The sequence below is a fragment of the Leptinotarsa decemlineata genome, unplaced genomic scaffold (genome assembly GCF_025532065.1).
Source record: "Leptinotarsa decemlineata unplaced genomic scaffold, Ldec_3_MD MMD2_tig00000008_RagTag_RagTag, whole genome shotgun sequence".
Taxonomy (NCBI): Eukaryota; Metazoa; Arthropoda; class Insecta; order Coleoptera; family Chrysomelidae; genus Leptinotarsa; species Leptinotarsa decemlineata.
In genome coordinates, this window is record NW_027412537.1 from 10,048,037 (window position 1) to 10,072,411 (window position 24,375).

At 33.8% G+C, this 24,375-nt stretch overlaps 1 protein-coding gene across 3 annotated transcripts in view; it reads right to left on the minus strand.

The window, feature by feature from the left end:
* Positions 1 to 21,649, minus strand: part of Sulf1 (Extracellular sulfatase Sulf1) — a 247,127-nt gene extending 225,478 nt beyond the window's left edge. For 2 of the 3 annotated variants that reach the window (XM_074171032.1, XM_074171030.1), the window contains exon 1: positions 21,443 to 21,649. The gene's annotated coding sequence lies outside the window, so the exon portion shown is untranslated. The remainder of the gene's footprint in view (positions 1 to 21,442) is intronic. The other variant, XM_074171031.1, reaches the window with a different exon arrangement.
* Positions 21,650 to 24,375: the final 2,726 nt, after the last annotated feature.

Below are 24,375 nucleotides of genomic sequence, written 5' to 3' on the forward strand. Positions count from 1 at the left end.
AATATCTAGGTACGTATAAATTATTTCAACTTGATATTGGCGCTGTTGCCAGTATGTGAATTAGAAACAAATCCTTTCAAAAATTAAAACACAACATTTGAAACATCAATTTGAATACTTTTCGAAGTGAATTTGAAAAACTCATGAGTTAAACTCAACTTTATTTTGTTCAAACTTGTATTTGCTGTAATAACCCAAATTGAGGAACATTCCCCATTGTCAAACTTTCTTATCCTCAAGTGATAGTAGTCTGGTAATGATAACTACATGAATGACAATCTTAGTCAGATTTTTTCCTTTGGATAGGTTTTGCATTGAAGTAGGTTCATTTGCCCACAGTTTTTTATATTAGTAGCTAAGTCAATATATTTACATACTTGTGATGCACTGTTTGGAAACTTTGGTGTAGTAATAAATATTACTGGAGTTTTTTCCCAACACCAAAACATTATTAACACCTCGACACATGTTTCGATCACCAAGTGATCATCTTCAAAATGAAGATCAAACAGTTAGAACTTCCTCTTGAAGATGATCACTTAGTGATCGAAACACGTGTCGAGGTGTTAAAATAACGGTTTGGTGTTGCGAAAATTTCTAGTAATATTTATATATTTGCATTTCATTTTCTTCAAAAAAATCAATAATTGCGTCATATACTTTCTAATCGTTAGGTAATAGTAGACTATACCTCAAGGCTCTGTTTTAGGACCTCTTTTATTTTTGGTATTTATCAACGATCTTCCGAAATTTTGTTCGAAAGCTTCCATTATTATAATTTTTGCGGATGACACTAACATCTTGGTATCTGCGGAAACTATGTCCGAAGTAATTGTCAAAGCTAATGAAGTAACTGATCAAATTGAGGAGTGGTGTTCTACAAATGGCCTGCTGCTAAATTCTGCCAAATCTCAAATGCTCAACTTTGTTACTAAAAATATAACTATTGATAAAAGCTATTTGGTAAGATTAAATAATGAAACTTTACATCAAGTTAATTGTACTAAATTCTTGGGTGTTGATATTGATAATAAACTTACCTGGAGTTTCCATGTTGATAGTGTCAAACTGAAGCTCAGTTAACATATATATGTACTTCGTAGGTTGAAACAAACAGTCTCTTTTGATGTTCTCATGCTTTTATACCACAGTTTAATTCAGTCAGTGATTTCCTATGGTCTTGAACAGTGGGGCTTATCAGCTAAAGCTGATGAAGTGTTTGTTATTCAGAAAAAGGTAATCAGAATTCTGGCTGGGGCATCTTCAAGTGCAAACTGCAGGCCATTATTCATTCGTTATAGTGTATTAACAATGCCTAGTTTGTATATCTACCAAACTCTGATATATATATAAGAAACAATATTTCAATTATTCCTAGAAATGAGCAAATCCATGAACATTTCACCAGAAATAACCTTCAACTTTATCAGCCTTATAGTAGATTGACAGTATCGAAGAATCACCCCATGTGCTGTGGGATTAAACTATATGATAAGCTTAGTAATGACATTAATTCCTCAAACATCAATGTCTTTAAAAGGAAGCTCAAGGTTTTTCTATTGCAGAAAGCATACTACTCTGTGGATGAGTTTTTCCTTGAATCATAATCATAATTTGATTGTAGCTTAGAAATTTTATTTTTATTCAAGTTATGCTTTGTATTTGTTTTTTTATAATAATTTGACCTGTTGTATCAGCCAGTATTTTATGATGATGTTTGCCTAATGTGATTGTAAATGAAAACTGATTCAATAAATGTTTGATTGATTGATTGATTGATTATTAATGTTGACCACATGAGTGACGGTCTTGAGGCAGTCTTTGGATAAAGTTGGCGTTGGAGTAACTCCATTAGCCACACAACTTTTTGTGTATTAGTAGAAAGGTCTATATATTCACATTTCTTTTGTTTTAATCAATAATTGCCTAATGATTTTTCCCATCGAGGTAATGTTGAATAGAAAATAAATATTACATGCTGATAATGCAAGATAATTTTGCTGGGAATTCAGACCTGTATTGAAAATTATTCTCAAATTTGAGGAATATATGGTTGAAATCTACGATCGATGACAAGGACATTCATCGATATTTACTACGCCTATTCTACTCTCAAGTCGGATTGTTTGTAACATAAAAGTTTCCCAGGTACTGATAGCTCAGGAAGGTTTTTTGTCTTCTGATTCACCAGCCATTTCACGATGCTAATTTTAATTTTTGAAATGAATGGTTTGCAACTCTGTTCCCACACAATGCTTCTCAAATCGCATTGTCTAGTATGCTGTACACCATGAATCCAGATGAGTTATCTCCCCGTAAACGACGTAGTGAAGAAAATTGGTCGAATAAGTACATGGAATAAAGCAACAACTTTTTCGAATGAAACGCGAGACGAGAAACAGGAACTATAGATGGACTGCTTGATGGGCATTGTCACGAACTTTAGATGAAGATAACCAGAAACTGGTTATGCTTCTCGAATTACCATCTCGTATCCTTGTGAAACGATTTGTTGATATTAATTCTCGATTAATTTTCATTCTCTTGTGTCGCTTTCGTTTGAAAATGTAATCGATTATTCTGAACGTTTTTTATCAAAATAATTCAAGTGGAATTAAATGGCCACAGAGGTATCGAGCCCATATGATTTCACTTATAATGAGAAACAATTAAAATGGTAATTCAAGATCCTCAGTTTTATAGAAGATGTTAATAAGTACAACGATTTACTATGGACAACAACTCTTTTTTAACGATACTTCCATCAAATGGTATGTTCTTTTGTCGGAGCCACTCATTGATATCGACTTTTCCCATACATTAGTTGGTATTCTTTCGAATTTTCGGGAACGATAACTTGCATTATCCACAATCACAGAGTTATTGGAATTGTTTGACTCAAACATCAATAAACCGCCTTCAACAAAACCATCAACACTTCCAATGTGAATAATAATCAGTCGGCTTCCTTTCCAGAAGGCGGCTTAAATCGGGTAAACCTGCCTTCTATAAATGCTTGACCTGAACTTGTAATGTTTCTGTCTTGCCACACCTAAACATTATATATCCTTTCTTATGCTAAATTTCGTCCAGAAAATACATCTTTCTATTCTCACGTTGGAACTCTCTTGTCTGCCTTAAAAAATTGTCTCTTCCAGGAAATATTTTCATCATTTTCGATCGAGAGCGAGTTTCTGTTTTGTTTTTTCCAGCTGAAATTCAATTCCTTTAAAGTTTTCCACATTTTCCTGCTGCCTACCACTTGAGACATTGATCTTCTTTCAAGGATCCCATTATTTTGTTGAAGTTCGGTATTTCTTTCTCGAAATAAAATGGATGTACTGTTCTATTTGTAGTTTTCTCAAACAGGCACAGTTTGTCTTCCTGGAGATGGTTTTGGTAATTTCACACACAGCTTAATTTTTTTTATCATTCTTGAATGGAGGAACGGTTCTTCTAACTGCAACTTTGTAGTTTTCATCCACAGGCACAGTTTCTCTTCCTAAAGATGGTTATGGTGATTTTACACTTTCATTTTCACTGAGATTTTTTCTATCATTCTTGAATTCATTTATCGCGATGATTGTGAAACTCCAAGTCATTTCCTAACACATTTCCATCAGGATATCAAACGGTATACGAAGGATTTTGGTATATGAGAATGTCACAAACATTGAGATTAATAATATTTTCGTTAACAGAAAAAGCGAATTTGCTCATTCCTTTTAATGGAGATAAAACTGAAGTGTTCTTTTTTATATACACACACAAAGTAAAATTTATAATTCACTAATAACAACACTGATTAAAACGCAAGGGTTTCAATTGTAATTTTTATGTTCTTCAGGTCATGAATCATCTAATTGAAGCACTATTAGATCGAATCGAATCATGATATCATCCTTTTGTCAAGAAAATATTTAAAATATCTCAGGTTCGCCTGAATTAATCAGGTAAGCTAAACATGTATGTTATATATAAAAGTACTTTTCATAGAAAGTATTCGAAATTCAAAAGTGAAAACAACATATGTTTGTTACTCACTACTATGAAAAATCTTTCAAGATCCTTTATATCAAATCACACAACATTGAATGTTTGGAATAAATAGTACATTTTCCACTTGTTAACCGGCTCAAATATATACGCCTATGAAATAGGTACTTGAAAATGATTTATTAAATCGCTGCTCAGGGAACTACACTTTAAGAAAGAAATTAGAAAGTCTGTGAAATTTCTAATTTGTGATATTTTTCCTCGTAAGCATCATTTGAAATTCAAAAATTATATATACAAATCGCAACAATCCTATCGAATACGAAGCCACGCCTTTATTTGCGAAATACAGTGCCCCCCCTTTTATTTTTGAACGGGTCAACTTAAAAAATTTAAAATTGGGATAATGAAATTAATGCATGAATACTTTATTTTGAAGTGAAATTGACAGATGAAACTTTCAAGATGGCGACTGGGCGCCATCTGGCAAAAAAAAAGTTAAATGGAAAGGGGGTCTTGTGACACATCATTTCGAAGCTCCTGACGAATACTTCACAACCCTAGAATATGAAGTCGATATCTTCATCTACTACAAAATAGCGAAACTTTCAATAATTGCGTGAATACATTGACATTAAACTACATAATATGAGGTAATAAGCTTGAGGTCAGTTCAGAAGATGCTCGAAATGGTTGCCCTAAACTTTTTGACATATGAACAGCTTATGCGATATTTCACGCCGAACATTTTCGAACACAGTAACTTCAATATCTCTACAAATATTTATTATTCTCTGCCGTATATCCAATATTGAAGTAGGTTCAGTTTCTTACGCCTTTTGCTCCAAATAGCCCCATAAAAAAGTCCAAAGGTGTCAAATCTGGCGACGGCCAATCCAACGACCGGGAAAAGTAGTATCCAAATAATTGGAATACAATATCCATATCGAATTCATTGGGATTCGCTTCGACGATTTCAGTGATGAGAGGGTCAACAGTAGTTTCCAGCATATTCAAATACAGTTCCCCTGTTGAATTTTGATCAATAAATAGAGGTCCTACAATATGGTTTCTCAATATTCCTGCCCAAATATTAATTTTTTCTGGATATTGGATATGTATTTCCCGGAAAACGTGAGGGTTGGTGTCAATCCAATAACGGCAATTTTGTCTGTGAACATTGCCTTTAAAAAAATGTACATTCATCACTAAAACAAATATTGTGGGGATAGGTAAGATGCCTTGCAATGGTTTTCGTCATGATTTCGCAGAATTCTCTTCTTCAATGAGAGTCATTTTGAGTTAATTGGTGTACAATTTTGATTTTGTATGGATGATACCTATTCCTTTTCAAAAGTCTCCACACAGTAGGAGGAGACACCTCACAAACATTCGCGACGGAATAAGTAGACTGTTCAGAATTTACCAATTATTTGCACTTGCTGTTCTTCTGGAATGAACGGATGACCTGGGGGCTTTCTGTTATGAACACTACCGGTAGTTGTGAATTATGATACAAGTTTCCTCAAATATTTTCTACAGATAGGACGATTCGGAAAACGTTCATTGAAAATCCTTTTGGTCTCGTGAAAGTTACGCGTCGCACCATAAATAAAAATCGCTTCAATTTTTTTTTTCCAATGGACGAGAATTAACCAAATCATCTAAAAGAACAATTCGTTCAGGTCAGTCTCAACTCCCTACACAATAGGTTAATGGAGCGACAGCTATTAGAAAACAACTACTCCCCTGGCTAATACCACGAAGAGCGTTGGATTATATCCGACAGGTGTCAGTACAGGATTCTTCGGTGAAGTTATTCCTGCATATGCTGTTGGCGATACAACTGCCGCAATAGATTTTCAATTATTGGAACACACTTGGAGTAGTTGTTTTCTGATAGATGCCAGTCCATTAATCTACAGTGTAGGGAGTTGAGACTGACCTGAACGAATTGTTCTTTTAGATGATTTGATTTATAGCCAGTGTTCAAGTATGCTCACTGACTATATGTGAGAGAATTGACCATTTTAGAGATTGTTGACGTGGTACCTTTCTACTAGTAAAACCGAAAACTAAATGAGAATATTCTAACTGAACAATGATGTTCATTGTCGTACTGACATTTAGGGTTGTGAAGCATTTGTCAGGAGCTTCTAAATGATGTGTCACAAGACCCCCTTTCCATTTAAGGACGCCCAGTCACCGTCTTGAAAGTTTCATCTGTCAATTTCACTTCAAAATAAAGTATTCATGCATTAATTTCATTATTCCAAATTTCAATTTTTTGAGTTGACCCGTTCAAAAGTAAAAGGGGGGACAGTAAAGAAATGCACTGTATTTTAAATCCCCGTCGAGTACCTAATTCGTAATATCATTCATGTTTAAAATGTCATTTCGGTATATTTTTAACAACACTCATGAAAATTAACGCGGTAATTTCAAATTTAAATGTAGTACTCCTTAATGGATAAAATCTAAAATATTTCCTGAATATAATAATAATCCCATAATTTCAAAAAAGCGTTTGAAAACACCAATTCCAAGCACATCAATCGCATTCATCAAAGTTCAAGTTGCTTAATCCGGGTAAAATGTAAATTTCATCACAAAAACAGCTGTAATTGCACTTAATGAGGCAGTTGGTATTCTATTCTCAAGAACTGATTAGACCGAATGGGTTTCGGTCTTTGTTCCAGTAAATTAAAGGACTGTTATTAGGAAATACAAGCTTTTCGTGTAGTAATACGTGATGGTCCAGCAAATAAGGATTCTTCAATGGATGTTTAAATAAAAGTAATTCCATTATGTTCAGGATAATTATCACAACGCGGGGTATAATATTGAATTAATGGGAATTTCTCACATAATATACTTGTATCAATTATGTGAGGATGATTGTTTTTATTACATTTTGGTGTAACGGGGATTAGAAATAGAAATAGTTTTATTCATCACTAAAATTTTCACACATACACAATTACAAGATTAAATACATGAGAAAACTTATTGGACTAGTCAAAAAAGTAAAACGCTAAAAGCTAAACACAAATGTTTGATCTTGAATATATTTAAAAAAGAGTACATGCATAAAAGAAACTATGTCATTTATCTAAGCACTGAAAGCAAGAAATTCATTCATACTGTAGAAGCAGTTATCCAACAAGAAACCATACAGTTCATTTCCCATTACAGTTCTACTTTCATTGATTCTTATAAAAGTTATTTTATTGAAGCATTTAATACCCAAGTATTTTGGGGAATTCTGACTAACCCAACCGAGAGTAGGGGTGGTATAAAGTATCTTCACCCCGAGTAGCGTAATTATGTAAATTAGAGTTTTTTGGATGTAGGTGTTTATTATCATAGATGAATAACAGTAGCTGTAATATGTAGAGGCAAATGGTAAAATGCTAATTTTTTTAAATAGTGGTTTACAAGAGTCCAGTGGACAAGACTTGTCCATACAGCGAACCTTAAAAATGCGGTGAGTATATGCAGAGTTACCCCAGAAGATCAATCCATACTGTAGCCTTGATTGTATAGTTCAAGTAAAATATATAGTGCCCCCTACCTACCAGCAGTTCCCCTTTAATAACACACACAACGCGGTACTCATGGCTTCATTCTGTGGGTCACCGTAACATGACTTCAAATTTAATTTTATGACTCTTCAGCCAATCATAAAACTCGGTTAGTGAAAATTATCCAATACGAAACGCCATTTCTTCAGTCCACGTGAACTAATTCGTTGCGGCATAATTCCTTTGTATTAGTTTTTTTGGCCTTTGACTTCGCCGACACCTTTAAGATTACTATATCGGTTACTTCGACTATACCAATCCATGATACCTGAGTTTTATAACTTCTGTAGAGACAGTGTCTCGCAGATTCCGAATTGCATAGTTTGACTGCCAAACTTTACACATAAACTGTCGATATGTGTCTCCCATGTTAGCTTTTGATCCAGGAGTATTCATAAAAATCTAGCTACCTGACAGTATTCCAGAGTTTCACTACACATATTGATGTTGTTCATTAGATCTGGATTTGAGGTGCCGATTTTGGGTTAGATATTGCAGACAAGGACATTACCAGACTTCCCAAGTTTTTATGGGCTATAGGAGTATATTTGTGTCATCAGTGTCATCATTCTATTTGGTGTTGTAACCATATCGTAGATGTCATTTGTAAATATTATAAAAAGAGTTGGTCCCAATACAGACTCCTGAAGCACTCCTAACTCAATAATAATAATATTTATTCAATCCTTACACATCACATACAGCATGATATAGGATACGTCACAAATAAAAAAACCGTGTGATGATAGACAAATTTACAATCAACAATATTAAAATATCACAATTCAATAGATTTGTTCACATATACATGAAAACATGTATAACATTTATATTCATACATACGAGAAAACACATTTTCATTTTGCATCAAGAAATTCTTTGATACTATAGTAACATTTGTTTTGCAAATATACTTTCAATTTTGATTTGAAGAAGTTTTTATACCGTTGCTCTCTCAGGTTTGCGGGAAGATGATTGAAAAACTATATACCTCTATATGAGGGGCTTTTTTCATAGAATGATGAGTTGTGTGCAAGAATTCTGATGAGGTCTCCATTTCTAGTTGGGTAACCATGGCAATGAGAAACTGTTTGATACATCTCAACATGTTGCATAAGTAACATGTTGAGATGAAAACATAAATACATGAAACTGTTGAAATTTTTATTTTTGAAAATATGGTCACGATTCATCTGGTTTTAGATTGAAAATAAGTCGAATAATTTTTTTTTGGGAAACAAATATTCTGTTTGAGTTACTGGAGCATCCTCAGATGTTGATGTTATAGGATATGTTGCAGTAGATTAGAGCATAATATACATTGATGAGTTGATTGGTATTGAACATATTTTTTAATTGCAAAATAGCATAGTAACCTGTGTTCACTTTTTTGCTTATGGCATCAATATTATTTTCCCAACTCATTCCACTATCTATACAAGTTCCAAGGAATTACGTAACTCACTCTTACAGTCAGATTTGCTGTTATTTATTATTGTCGCTTGCGTACGATTTGTCAAATATGTTACTATCCAATCATGTGGTAAACGACGAATTCCTATGGTTTATAATTTACGAAAGAGTAAGTCGTGGTTAACCATATCAAATGCACGAGTGAAATCATAGAATATATATAGCTAGTACATTCTTCTTGTTGTTAAGCTGTTCATAGATAAAATCCAGAGCTTGCTCAATAGCCGTTGAAGTTGATTTAGCTTTTCTGAATCCGTTTTGGTTATTAGAGATGAGGAAGGAGATCAGTCGGACAGATTCTTTTGAAATTGCAAAAAATTACAGAAAAATTAAAGAAATGCTCGTTTATTATTCTGCGTCTGCCCCCTTATCATTGCAAACTTAATCCCATTGAACTTGTTTGGGCTCGAGTAAAGGGTTTCGAGTAAAGAAAAACGACATTTGAAATAAAAGATATCAAAATACTCCTTAATAAATGTCGATTCCGTAAAATAGCGAAAATATACTGAACATGTTATAAAAGAAGAGGACAACATGTGGAAATTAGACCATTTAGTGGAGGAAAATTTAGAACCTTCAATCATAATATTCGACGAAGATTCATCGGATTTATTTGATGATAACACACCATTTTTTTATTTTGCTTACACCTAATATCTTCTTAAATATGCATACCTATTTTTTGATAGGTGAATATTAAACAATAATAATTGTATATAAATAATAAATATAGTTAGCAGTTCAAACAAGTAGGTATTTTTGACTGAACAACCAAACGCACGCCACTGCAGATAGCAAACGACCCGAACGCTCATAAAATTTTCATCTGCGACCCATTTGCGATGCAAAAATAGGGGGACCCAGTAAAGTATTATAAAGCCGCCCATACCAGCTGTGGCACAAAATATTTACTATTAGAAAACAGAGTATAATATAATAAATATATATATATATATATATATATATATATATATATATATATATATATATATATATATATATATATTAGTGTGTTTTTTAATGCTGCCAATTATGAACGACCAAAATTCGTTTCATAAGCAAACCCGGACCTGGATGTTACAACAATTATTTTTTTATATGCGCCGCATATCTTATTAAACAATCTCATTTCTCTAGGTCGATGAGAACGTAGGCTAAACTCCGTCTAGAGCCAGCCGCTGCAGTGCAATGCAGCAGCTGTCTGTTTCGCAATAAACCGGTCGTCCCTGCAAGGCCACCTTTTCAGTAGGCAAATAAATTAGATGCGCAAAGTTTATTTATATTTCAAAAAGCACGGTTTATTGTTGTTACGTCTCTAAGTATCCTCATCCGAAGATGAATAGTATTGTTGATGGTTTTACATCAATAACAATGCGGATCGGCAAGATAAGAAGTTTTTTGCACGCGGCGCCGATGGATTGATGTTATTTCTCATTTCGATTTAAAAATCTTTATTTTCTGTTTCGATATTTATTTTCTCTTCAGGAGAGAGGGAAGACATATAGAACGTTTCTATCACACCTCTATTTAGTACCCTGTATCTCGGTTGATATTTTGAAAGGTGGATTGCAACAAAATCTAGACACAGAAAATATCGTTCATTAAATTTACTCAGAAAATTATATTGGAAACTCGCAACAAACACCGTTCAAAAACACAACTTTTTAAAGTGTAACCCAAAAACTGGTATCATCCAGTTCAAACCAGTGCTAAATTTCACAATCTGAACCTTTGGCCCAGAATTGAATGAAAAAAACACTTCTGTAACTCGCCTTACAACAAGTTCCCCAATCAATTATATCTAACAGAAAAAAACTTCATTTTCACTTTCAGTCAAACATTATTTGTAAATTTTCCGGGAGATTTTTTGGCCTTTTCTGGTCTACAAAATCTGAATGAGCTGGCGTACTTTGTTACGAGTTTCAACAGATTTTTAAATCTGACCAACATACTTTTTATCATAGTAGCCTATACTTTTTATCATAGTAGCATTTTAGTATGTAAACCCCTTGGTTTTTGGTTGCCTCATCCTTTGAATAAGCAGTTTGAGAACAAATTTTGTATTGTTTTTTGAAAATTTGATGCAACTCACAGCATGTTTGCTCCTTAACAAAAACAATGAGCTCACTTAATATCTCTAAAAAGTTAATGATTTACGAAAAGACACTCTAAATTTACGTTTCCTAATATTCTGTTTGAGGAGAACGGCCTACCCGAGCATATAGTTAGTGATCCACGAATTAATGTTTTCATAAATGCTTTGAGCAGTTACTAGAATTATAAAAACTATTTTTTTTATCGTTACATTCTTTATTTTCTTTCTTTGTTCTGATTTAATGTTTGAACAGCTATGCTGCCAAACTTTAATTGAATAATAATAATATTGGCGGATGTTGAATCAGAAGAATAATGTCCGAAAAAAGGAGGAAACGGGTAAAATATCGAGTTTTTCTCGACAGACACTAGACATACCGCGGTCTCATTATAGTTAATTTGATTATTTGGAGTCCTTGGTGGAATAAAACTCAAACTCAAGATCATGCCGGCTTGTCCCGGCAGAAATCTCAGCCGGGCAAATGCAGAATGCTGTCATTTTTGACTCACTGCGCTTGCTTGGAGAACATGATTTTCAGACCCAATGATCACTTACGCCACGGTGTGGTGGGTGGTCATTGGTTTATAATGCTGGCGCCCCCGCCGAATGTATCGGGGCTTCGGAGAGTGGTGGGAAGTGCCAGATAGATATTCTCTCTAAATATTCTAAATCACAATTTTATGGGTAATCTTGTTATTGAAGAACCTGTTTTGAAAATCGATACCGAGCTTTTTAGCGACTCTCTTATCGACTATGTTTTGAAAATTCCCGTTGCTGTAAGCTATGAACGTTCCAGATACCATTTCACCCAATTTTTTTTTCTCAAGATCGAAACACGTGTCGAGGTGTTAAAAATAACGATTTGGTGGTGGGAAAAAACTCCAGTAATATTAATTACCACACCAAAGGTTCCAAACAGTGCATCACAACAGGTTACATTTGTCTTTGCTGAATGGCAACATAACAAGACTGTGAACAAGACAGTGACTTTTTTGTTTACAATTATATTTCTGATAACTCCAACCATTGTCCATCAACGGGGAGCAAGAAAAACCTCAACAATATTGAATGAAATATATTCCAACAATAATTTATCATGTATATGTCCTGGAATTACTTGTTGGGTCCAGATAAGCTGGTGCTGCTGCTAACAACAAAAAGTAATCGCCGTATTTTGGATGCAGCAGCGCAAATAGAAGTTGTAAACACCTTTACTGCAAAACTCTCCACATCCCTTCATATTGTAGCACTCCAAGTAGGAATGTCTCAATGAAATAGTAAGGAAATCAGTCAAGTCAAAGTTTCACACATAGAAAATAAAAATTCTTCAACTATGATGGATTTCATATATGGAAACTGAAATATTTTGGACAATACTTAGCTTACTGATGACTGTACGTTTTTTCTTAATGGGCTAGTTAACTAACAAAATTGTTGCTATCGGAGCGATAAAAATCCGCGACTTTTTTTATATCCAGAGAAAGTAAACGTATGGCCTGGAAATACTATTATTGGGTCTTCATTCAACTAACTGGTGACCTCTACTGCCCAAACAAATAATAGACCCCTTAACAACAACTACTTTGATGCGGGTGGTAACATGATTTTGAAAGACTATCTTATTCACTTTAAACAAGACGGAGATCCAACACACTACTTTCTTACTAGTGCGCAATTGCTAAATGATATATTTCTAGGCGGATGAATTTGTCGAAGAGGGACAATAGAATCGCCATCACAATCACCCGACTTATCGCCTCTAGATTTTTTTCTATGGGCGCAACTAAAATTGATTGTTTATTGAACACAGCCTCGAGACTTGAAGATTTGAAAAGAATGAAAACTTCGTGTAGAGAACTTCAGGCAGAATTTTTGAGCAAAGGTTTTATCACTGTTCAGACAATAATGGACATTTCAAACATTCAATGTGATAAATTATTTTTTATTGTTTTTGCATTATTGCAAAACACTTCACAATCTTACTTGATTTCTGCAAAAGTACTTAAAAAGAAAGGTTAAGTATGTGATAATGAATCTAGTCAACTCATAATCAGATTCTGTTTCAATTAAATTCTAAATACTCCCAATTTCAATCGTAGTCCTTTGACATATTCTGCTATTCCACGCATTTCTCCCTCACTTCTAATCAATTCCAGAGAAATGGGATTATAGATAATCCAGGTAAAATATTACTTGAAAAACACGGCAAAAATGACTTTCCATCAATCTGTTTAGGTTACATGGTTTATCACCGCTTCTTTCCAGTATAATATACCTCTCTCAGCTGTCCCATTATTGAACGAGGGTGTCAATATTTTGGGGTGGTATTTGATATATTGATAGGGGAATGTGTGGGGGAGAGGAAGATAAATTGTTCAACCGGAAATTTAATCCGTTTAGATCGAAATTTATGACGATTCTTATCGCTGGATCTTTAATGTAATTTATTTTAATGACAAGTTAGGTTATAGTTGAACCGAGGCCGAACAGACTGGAAAATCAAACTTTAATGGATATAAAATAAAAATAATAAGCCAGGGTTTCCATATGAAGCATTCGCTTTTTAGCTACAGGAAAAACCCCAAGTAAAAAACTATATCACTACTTTCAAAGATAGACAGACCTTTATTTGTCTACCTCATGGTATATTATAAATATACCGAATTGATATTGTGGATTCAATTTGTCATAACATGGAGTAGAAAATGTCGATGAGTTGAATATAAGTAGGCCCAACACACTACCTTGGGGAACTCCATAGTTAACCTCTAAAATTTTGATGACGAATTATCAACAAATTTGTTTAGCGATTTTTTTTGTTGGTAAACTCGACTCAAACATATCTTCACAGTTTCAGCTGTTAAGCATGTTTAGTTTGTTGGTGAGAGGCATACAAGTTAGAGTTTCCACATATAGTCAGTGGGAATACTTAAAGACTGGCTTTAAATCAAATCATCCAAATGAAAAATTAATTCAGACCAGTCTCAACCCCGTACACTGTAGGTTAATGAACTGACATCTATCAGAAAACAACTACTCCCCTGGCTAATACCACGAAGGGCGTTTAAGACTTGAAGACTGGCTATAAATCCAAATCATCTAAACGAAGTATGCCCACTGACTATATGTGAAAAATTTTGTTTCCTTATACGAGGAATTGGGCAAATTTCGGATATGCGGTTGGTTACCTCCACAGGCAGATAGGGCTATGACAAACCTGTCGTTAGTTGTCCGCTTCTGCCTGGATCGAGGAATGATACTCTGATTTTCAATTATCGGAAATCATCGACTTTATGTTGATGATGTACACTATCTTGCACTGATGAGTGGTCAAAAAGCCCGAAACCGGTCTAAAGGTGTGTTCCAATAATTGAAAATCTATTGCGGCAGTGGTATTGCCAACAACATATGCAGGAACTACTTCTGTGAAGAATCCTGTACTGACACCTGTGGGATATAATCGAACACCTTTCGTGGTGTTAGCCAAGTTGTTTTCTGATAGGTATCAGTCTATTAGCCTACAGTGTAGGGAGTCTAGACTAGCCTGAACGATTTGTTCCTTTAGATGATTTGATTTATAGCCAGTCTTTATGTATGCCCACTTTCTATATGTGAAAAAAAATGTTAGTATCATGTTGTACGAAAAAACATTTTGGTAGTAGTTTACATGTATAGTTGCTGATGTCAAAACAGACAAAATTATTCAATTAATTTATGACCACAATAACTTCAGTAGATGTCAGCGGCGACAGAACAAAAAATTTGTTGATTTAGGCATGTCATCCACGAAATCCATTGTCGAATCATTCAAGTGAGGTTAGGTCTTGATGACATCTTCAGCAACCCTCGAAACTCTTTGAATTCATCAGGAGTTACCTTATTATACGCTTTATATTAGCTTCACCTGTATGTATGTATGTATGTTTGTAACTCTCAAGCTCGGGATGTGTATTTGACAGAATTACCGACATTATTGCTTGATCTATTCGCGGGCAGATGTCGCTGTACTTAACCTCCTTGATATATCGACATTTTTGCTTGATCTATTCGCGGTCAGATGGCGCTGTACGAAACCTCCTTGATATATCTACATTATTGCTTGATCTATTCGCGGATAGATGATGCTGTACGAAAATATCAATGGTCATTTTTCTAAACAATATACGGCTGATTGATCCCAAAGTTTAGATAAAATAAATAGTTTGAAAAGAATAAAAAACACGATTTTATAGCCACGAAACTAAAAAATGAAAAATAAATATAGTTTTAAAGACTAAAAAAACACGCTTTTAAAGAACAACACCGAACTAAAAAGTTAAAAATATTTTTTTTTCAAATAAACTTGAAGCAATAACGAACGAAAAATACTGGTATTATTGTGAAAAAAGCGACGGGCGCTCGATATACAAAAAAATATGTTATTGTTTTAAGCTTATTTAAAAAAAAATCAACTTTTCAGTTCGATGTTCTTCAAAGGCGTGTTTTTTAGTTTTTCAAACTATATTTTTATTATTCTATTTTTGTTGTATGTTGTTTGTTTCCCCCATAATTAATCATTCGCCAACTATATTTCTATACATTTTCTGAGTTTTGCAAATATTCTGAAGTTTCGGATTCAATCGCAACTGATATTCAGTGTACGGATAACCATTTCCGCAAGGTAAGGATATTGGTTCCATGTTCTTATTCATTTAGATAATACTGATACGGAAGTATTCAATCATGACCAAAAATAGATGAAACCGCAGGAATTCCGAGTGGCAGTGTAATTCCGAATAAATGTTTCTATAGACAGTTTGACTTTCCATCTATCATTCACTTATCTGGAAATTGTTTTGTGGTTTGCATATAAAGCGGAAATCAGGCTGAACAAACTGAATTTGATCTTTACAGTGAATTCGACAGTTGGTGTACAAGTGACGAACTCACTTTGAAGGTGAATAGCAAACGAGATAGAAAATGAATCACCTACATGCAATATTCGATGAAACAGTGTTTTTGGAGTTCCGTGGTGGCCTTGGTAGAGGACGGACGTGCTGATAACGTCCGTCCACAAAGAAGGTACGCGGATGCCATGTGCTATCGTGGGGCTCCGTTTTGTGTTGTGTCGTATTAAAATAATTGAAATGTGGAGTGTCTAAAAAAGTGATGAATAAGTGGCCCTCTTTATTCACGCCGGTATCCAGGCCAGGGTGGTTCGGATAACCACGTAAAGGGGGCTATATATGTGAAAAATTATCAAAAGGTCTCCCAAGTAGGAGGCGACTTCAAAGAATCAAATTGTTTTTGTTAAAAAAAACTAGTGTTTTTTATTATAAAAAGTTTTAAAAAAAATGGGTGGCAGCATTGCTTTGTGCAAGACCGCTGCGCCCCCCGACGAAGCTCCTGTTAACCAACAGGAGGAGCATTGGTCATATGCGCCTGACGATAGGAAGCAACGACCATCTAAAATAGAGAGAGAGAGAGAGAGAAACAGTGTTTTTGTACAACTGTCATTAAAAAGTGACATTTTTAATGGTTGTCAAGAGTATCAAAAGATGATTTTTACAAAGTAGCATGTTAAAAATATTTTCAACACTAGTGTTAAAAGTATTTTCAACACATTTTTTTTCGACCAAACAGCAATAAACAGAACATAATTATTCAATTTTCAAGGAAGTTTTATTATGAACAATAAATATAGATACAATTAAATTATGTTACAAATGTATTATTTACTTTACATTATTATTATTTATAAACAATAATATGAAAAATACAATTAGAACAACTGCTGATATTATTAATAAATCAATCAAATATACTTTGTCTGAAGAAAATACATCTTATAGACAAAGTCTGAAAATACAAACAACAATACAAGAAGAAATATATAAATAATAATAATAAAGACTCAACCTCTAACGGAAGCAAGAAACTGTTATAATATTCATGCAGTCATTGTTCACTGTGGTTCTGGCGTTGAATTTGGTCATTATTACGCCTTGGTCAAAGAAGAAACGGACTGGTTTAGGTTTGACGATAGTCGTGTCACGAAGTGTTCTGGCGATGCATTGAATTTATTGGAGCCTCTGGAGACACCCTACATTTTGTTTTATGAGAGAGAGGACATTGTTAGATCAAAATCTTCAGATGATGTGGTGCTGCAGGTTTTTCCGGGTTTTCCTGCAGCTGAAAAAGTAAATGCGCCACTGGAATCAATGAAGTCGCCCCGGAGCGCCAATTAATTTTTATTGTTGTATTTATTTTATTTTTATCGTTGTTTTAACGACTTTATTATCTCAAAATATTAATAAATATAAATTAGTAAGTAGAATATATAAAAAATAATAAAATAATATGCTTAGCGAGAAAATATACAGTATAGGGAGGGTACAGTTAAAATACTGTGAGCTTAGAAAAGAGGTTTGCAAGTAACCCAGGAAGCAGCCTTGCACATGTAACGGACAGCTCTTTTTTTGAAGGACAAAGATCATATGAAATAAGTCTCTGGAACAGACTCCCCAGAAGGCGATTCCGTATCTAATATGCGAATCTATAAGAGCAAAATAGGTTGTCCTTGAATGGGCATAGCCTAATTCAGTCGAGATGACTCTAAGCGCGTAGCAGCCTGAGGCAAGCATTTTGCTTAGGTTTATTGTATGGTCTTTGAACGTCAATTTATCATCTATATTCAGCCCAAGAAATTTATAAGTATGTATACTTTCTAAGATTTCGTTACCAAGGCAGATCTCAAGTAAAGTGCAGCGAATAGTAAGGATGCTGGGTTTTTTTATGTTTATTGCCGTCACACCATTCTTTAATTTTTTTATGTCTTCCGAGATGATCTCATGCAGAATGGCGTTATCTGTGTTGTGCCATAATAAGGTGGTGTCGTCAGCAAAGAGGGTGATGGTGGCTGATATATCTATGAAAGCTAAGTCATTTATATAGATGAGAAATAGAATTGGGCCAAGGATCGAGCCTTGCGGCACTCCACATTTAATGGACTGTTCAGCAGAGTATTTAGATTTTTTGACTATTTGTTTGCGTCCCGATAAGTATGAGTGGAACCACTGAAGGGTGATGCCACGGAAACCATACTTCTGCAATTTATTCAGAAGTATCTCGTGGTTGACACAGTCGAATGCTTTCGATAGGTCGCAGAAAATTGCAGCCAACGATTCATTGGCATTAAAATGGGAATAAACTGTTTCTAGAAGGGAGAACATTGCATCATTAGTACCCTTATTTTCGTGGAATCCGAATTGGTGAGGAGTAAGAATATTACTGGCATTACAAAACGATAACATTCTTATTTTGACCAGTTTTTCTATGATTTTTGCAAGAGCAGGAATAAGTGCTATAGTCCTGAAATTGGAAGGATCATTAGTAGGTCCACCCTTATGGAGGGGGATTATGAGAGAAGTCTTCAGGAACGATGGGAACTCTCCAGATTGAAAAGACCGATTGATAAGATGTGATAAGACATCCAAAGTTGAAAATGGTAGAGTTTGCAATATTTTAATAGAAATGTCATCTACACTCCTGCAATTCTTGTTTTTAATGTCCTTGAGAACCACTATTAATTCGTCGGGGTTGTGATGTTTAAGAGCATTGTAATATATTTGAACTAGCTGAGTTGACAATTTCATGGGCCATTAACATTTAATTCTTGACGTGAAGAGGATGTTGCTGTAACGCTGGAGCTAACTGTTAGGATTATTCTTTCAGCAATAGCCTTTTTATAAGAAATAAATTGATTTATGTAACCCTCAGCTACTGTTGTAGACTCCGTGCTTAATATCCGTTATATTTGCTCCGAATTCTGCTAGCAAAGAAGTAGAAGACCTTCTAAAACGGAGACCTGTATATTCCTTTGGTTCCGGGAGGTTCAGAAACTCTGCAATGGTAGAGGGCATTTTCCCAAGCGTGTTATACAAACTGGGTTGGCAACGTATTTATCAAAATAATCAATGTTTTTTCCAACAATGCAAAAAGAACGACCTATTTTCGTTTTTGTATTTGGAATTTGAACAATCAATGATTTATCCATTAATTTAATGTCTTCCATTAATAAATGGCACAGCTTTTCACGCCGGCAGTCTCCATATATTCCGAAAATAGTGGCAATTTTTATCATAAAATATTTTTCATCTGGCGCCTCATTTATAAACCTCTGGACTCGTTCAATCATAAGAGTTTTTGATTTTTTGGGCCTATAACTTTCATTTTTCCGCTTTAAGAATGCTATTACCTTGAAATATTTGCTTGTATTAACACCATTTTTAACGAGCGCGCTCGACTTTTTATCATTGAAAACTTGCTCCACATAGTTGACGAGATCCACATTTATGATTTTTATTCTAGATAGGCTAAGAAGACAGTTTCGCTGAAATTTCTTTCGACATTTTCAAGTCTACACCAGTGCGATATCGTACTGCTGAGCCGATTTTTTTGGCAACAATTCAAATGAAGCTCTTTTTGCAGCCTCTTCAATATGCTCAGGAATACACAATTCCTCACCTACATACAAAATTTCAGCCTCCAAAAATATAGTATACGGAAAAATAGTGACGAAAAGGTAGTTTTCATATGTAAACACGACCCTTTTACCTCCACGGTGTAAAAGGGTCGCCCCAGTTGGAAAATTTAAAAATACTAAGTACGCATCTAAAACCTAAGAAGCACCAGATACCCTTCATCTCAACGCTACACAACGTAATATACAGTGTGTAACAACGAAAACTTAACACAGCCGCTTTTGAATATAAAAAGTGAGATTTTTAAAAAAAGCTCGGACACGTCGATTTATAATTAAAGGGGGACACCTTTCAGACTAATCAGATTTTGTAGTACGCACCCCCTCGGACGGGTGCCCCCTTTAATTAGAAATCGACGTGTCCAAGCTTTTTTGAAAATCTTACTTTTTATATTCAAAAACGGCTCTGTTAAGTTTTCGTTGTTACCCACTGTATGAATCTGTATTAACATCGAAAACATTCAATCTTCAGAAGTACCTCGAAGTTTCGAATAGAAACACTAGCTTTCTACTCAAAATCTAACCTTATCTGAAAATATTTTTTTAATCAAACAAAATTTCTATGACTGGAATTGAATCAACATCCAAGGGAGAGACAGGCACTTCGCTCCCCTGTAAAACAGAGGATGTTTCGTCCTACCCACTTAATATACCTTTTTTTTTGGAAACTTATTTGTGGAACAAATAACGAGTTTATCAATTTATGCGACGTACTTGAGTATACCACTTATACAAGTTATTGGTTGATTATGGTAAAGTTCAGGTTTTACACTATTTTCCATCATTTATTCAGAATTTTCCTCGCGTGAGATTGTTCTACATAACCTTCTGCGATATTTGTTGACTTCCATCCGCCGTGTTGTTTGAGAGCTTAAATATCTGCACCAGCGTTTACTAACAGAGTTGCTGAAATTCTTCTGAAACTGTGACGAGTATAATGTTAGTCACTTGGAAACTTAGATGAATTGAAGGGGTTATATTTTTAGGAGTGATTAATTTTTTTTTTGGGAAAGAAAGTTTTTGGCTTTCTACTACTCCATCTGATACAAAAAAAGGGATGAGGTAATCTTCCAAAGAAAGAAAGGAAGTAATCTTTGGATGATTCTCTGATCCCCTTTTTTTGTATCAGATGGAGTAGTAGAAAGCCAAAAACTTTCTTTCCCAAAAAAACAAGAAACTTAGATATTCAACAATTTTTTGTTGTATAATATTCTTGCCAACCTCTTGATTCATACATTTGTTTACTTCAAAAAAGCATACGAATAATAGTTTATGTTAAATGTTAGGTCGTAGACAGATATTTCTTAAATGATTTGAACCAAATTTCGGCTGTAGCCTGTTGTAGCATATTTATTTCAGAAGTTCGTTGTTTATTCGTTTTTCAATTAGAAATATTTATTACTAAAAGATTGTCTATATCTTCGGTATCATTCATATTTAATAAGCGCATCACATCGACATGCACCAGAAATTCAAAAACGGTTATCTTCACAAATAAAAAGAACATCATCGGCGCTTCAATTAGGAATGTATTTATTTTATGTTTCGCTGAATTTGAAGAATGTAAAAAAATTGTCAATATATTGTGGTATTTTATTTGCATAAATTGATCAATGCCTGAATTTACTGAAACAACGTCAATACCCTCAAAAAAATTCATTTTGGCCAAACACCAAGAGACTAGCCACAAACCTAAATAACCTTAGAAAAAGTTCAAATGGAAAATGTCACAATCACTGCTCACCCAAATTAATGCATCAAATATCCACTTACCTTCGCAAAAATCGATCACAACCGCTGACACACAAAAAAAACAAATACAAAACAACAAAAATCTGGCGCACGAAACTAAAAAACTTCGATGTCTGAAAACCGCGTCGTGACAGCAAAACAAAGAAGAGCTCCAACAACCTCACTTCGGTGAGGATCAAAGCCAACTGAATTTTTGTTCGCCGTGCTCGAACTTGGAGGAATCCAGTCTAGAGAGGAGACGGCGAACGACTTTGAAGCAGCAGCAGAGGGCCAAATTGGACGAAATCACGGAGTGCGGAATCGCCCGGTACCAGTTTACAGGGTGGTAAGTGGTAAACGCAGGGGGAATTTGGTGTAGATGATATATGATAAATTCGGAAACTTACCTAAAAATAGTCTCTTCTGCTTGTCACAATTTTGAGAGAAAGTTGAATAAAGCAAAATACTGCATTTGAATTCGAGCGTGTTTGGAAAAATTTTTCGTAGAAAATACTGTAAGAGCCAATACATTCTCACAAAATTTGAAAGCTGTCTAGAAGATGAGATGAATATTTTGGGAAAGTCAATGGAAATCCAACTTATGAATAAATAAATTAAATATAGACCGTAATGTGCAAGGAAAAATGTAAAAGAATGTTTCATTTCACACACCTTGAGGATTTTCTGTACTATGGTATATTTCCTTGAGCAGTGGAGTAATAAATCATTTTCATGTCGCTGTTCCATAGGCGTACATAATTGAGTCGTTATAAAAGTGAAAATTGTAGTATTTATTTTTAACATTCAATGTAACATTCGATATAACAAATCTTAAAAGACTTTTTATTGTTTTATGTATACGGTGTGTAACAAAAATATGAAACACTGGCACTGATAATTAATATATTTGTTTAACGATTTTATCTTAAATGGGCGAAATGTTTTTGAATATGAAAGAAAAATATCAATAAGGATTTTAAGAAAACTCACTCATTATTGATAATCAATAATTGATTAACAAATGCCTATTTGAATTGTAAAAATTTTTTTTAAACCCATTTTCTCTTTCATAATCATTATTTCTACCAATGATTAATTTAAAAAAAATGTATATCTTATAAACAAATCAATTGTTTTTAAACAATGTTTTAATGGGAGCAAGAAAATTTGAAATTAGAACAATCTAAATATTTGAAGAAATAGATTTCATCTTTTCATTTTTTTCATACCACAATTTTTCTTTATAAAAAATATTGAAGTATTCGGATTTTTTCAACGGACCCATAGAAGTGGGAAAATTGAAGTCATGGTTTTTATGTATATTTTCAAATTATAAAAATCTCTTAACTAACGAAAGCGTTTTTTTTTTCAATATATTATTGTTCATTCATGCACCTGAATGATCTGAATTTTTCATTACTCATGAATTCAGAAAAATATAATTTTACGAAGGAGTGAAAGGTCAACAAATTTCAGATACCTGATATCTGAAAATTATAACATCATTAACATCATTGCGCCAATTTTGTAAATTTTTTTCATCAATATTAAATTTTCAATTGTAAAGCTCAGATCCTGACGAACTCTCTATTCAGAAACGTAAGCTTGGCGATTTGTAAAATAGAGTGAGTTTGTTTTTTTAATGTGTTTGACTGAAAGTCCCATTAGTCCCCACCTTCCATATACTGCGTAATCGCAGTTATTTTTATTAAGTACTTTTATTTCACATTTTGTCTTCAGTCGAGGACCGCCTGCCCGATCCTCGATTGTTCTTTTAGATTATGTAATTTATAGCCAGTCTTCAAGTATGCGCACTGACTATATGTGAGTATATATATCTTACCAATCTAAATATTCATTGAGAGTCTTTCACTTCAATCTACAATCATTCTATTTAATTTATTTCAGAATTTCTATCATTGATTTCTCCAACTAATTTTTCCAATTGTAACGTTCATTAATTATGTTGAGTTTTGGAAACAACTCATCAAAGCCAATTATATATCATTAGTCTTTTGAAGATTACATAAACAAAAACATCTCTCAATGCTTGGCGCCATTATATATTAAATATTGTGTTCGTTTTCAAACGCTTCACTTATTCTGTGGGAATTCAGTGATATACGGATCTGCCAGACTAAACAATGTGAAATATTCAAGTGATCGTTACTTGTTAATAATTAATTTCAAATATATTTTTGGGCGGCGGTGTTATCATTTTAATGAGACTGCAAAAATAATATTTTGAGACTTATGAAAATGTTCATTAAATATTTCATATGTGTGATGAAACCCTTATAAAATATAAATAGTGTCCGACCGAAACTGGTTTTTACGATCGAAACCGAAAACGAATTTCGGCAACGGTCTAAGTTTCGGCCGAAACCGAAACTTTCTTACAAGGATTATGTTTTGATGGAAAAATAAGGAAATCGTTATAACAATCAGTCAGTCTTAATTTCTTTATTTTTAAATCACAACGTTACGCAGTCTTCGACATGTTTACTTGTTGATAATCAACAAAACGAACCCTTATTTAAGAAAAAATATTAATTGCATCTTGAAAATACTTAAAATAGGTGAGGTGTTTATTTGAGCATGTGTAGATCCTTCTTTTGAATATTATTGATGGTTTTTCAAAAATATTAAACATAAAATTACTTATTTAAGTTGTTACCTAATATCACAATAGGTACTTAATATTTATGTTTGTTTGAAGGTGATTGACAATGTTTCGTGATGAATTTCACTAGTTCGGACTTCCATTGTCTATTATATAAAATGATTTGAAATCCCTGAAACAAGTAAAAAAGATTAATTAAAAAAGAATAGTTGAAAATAACAATTACATTAAGCAACAATAAACCTGAAATGAAATGATAGTAAAATAACCTGCAAGTAAAAATATAATAATTGAATAAATAAAAATTAAAGGAATGCAAAAAAAAGAAAATAATAAAAATAAAAAGTGTAGA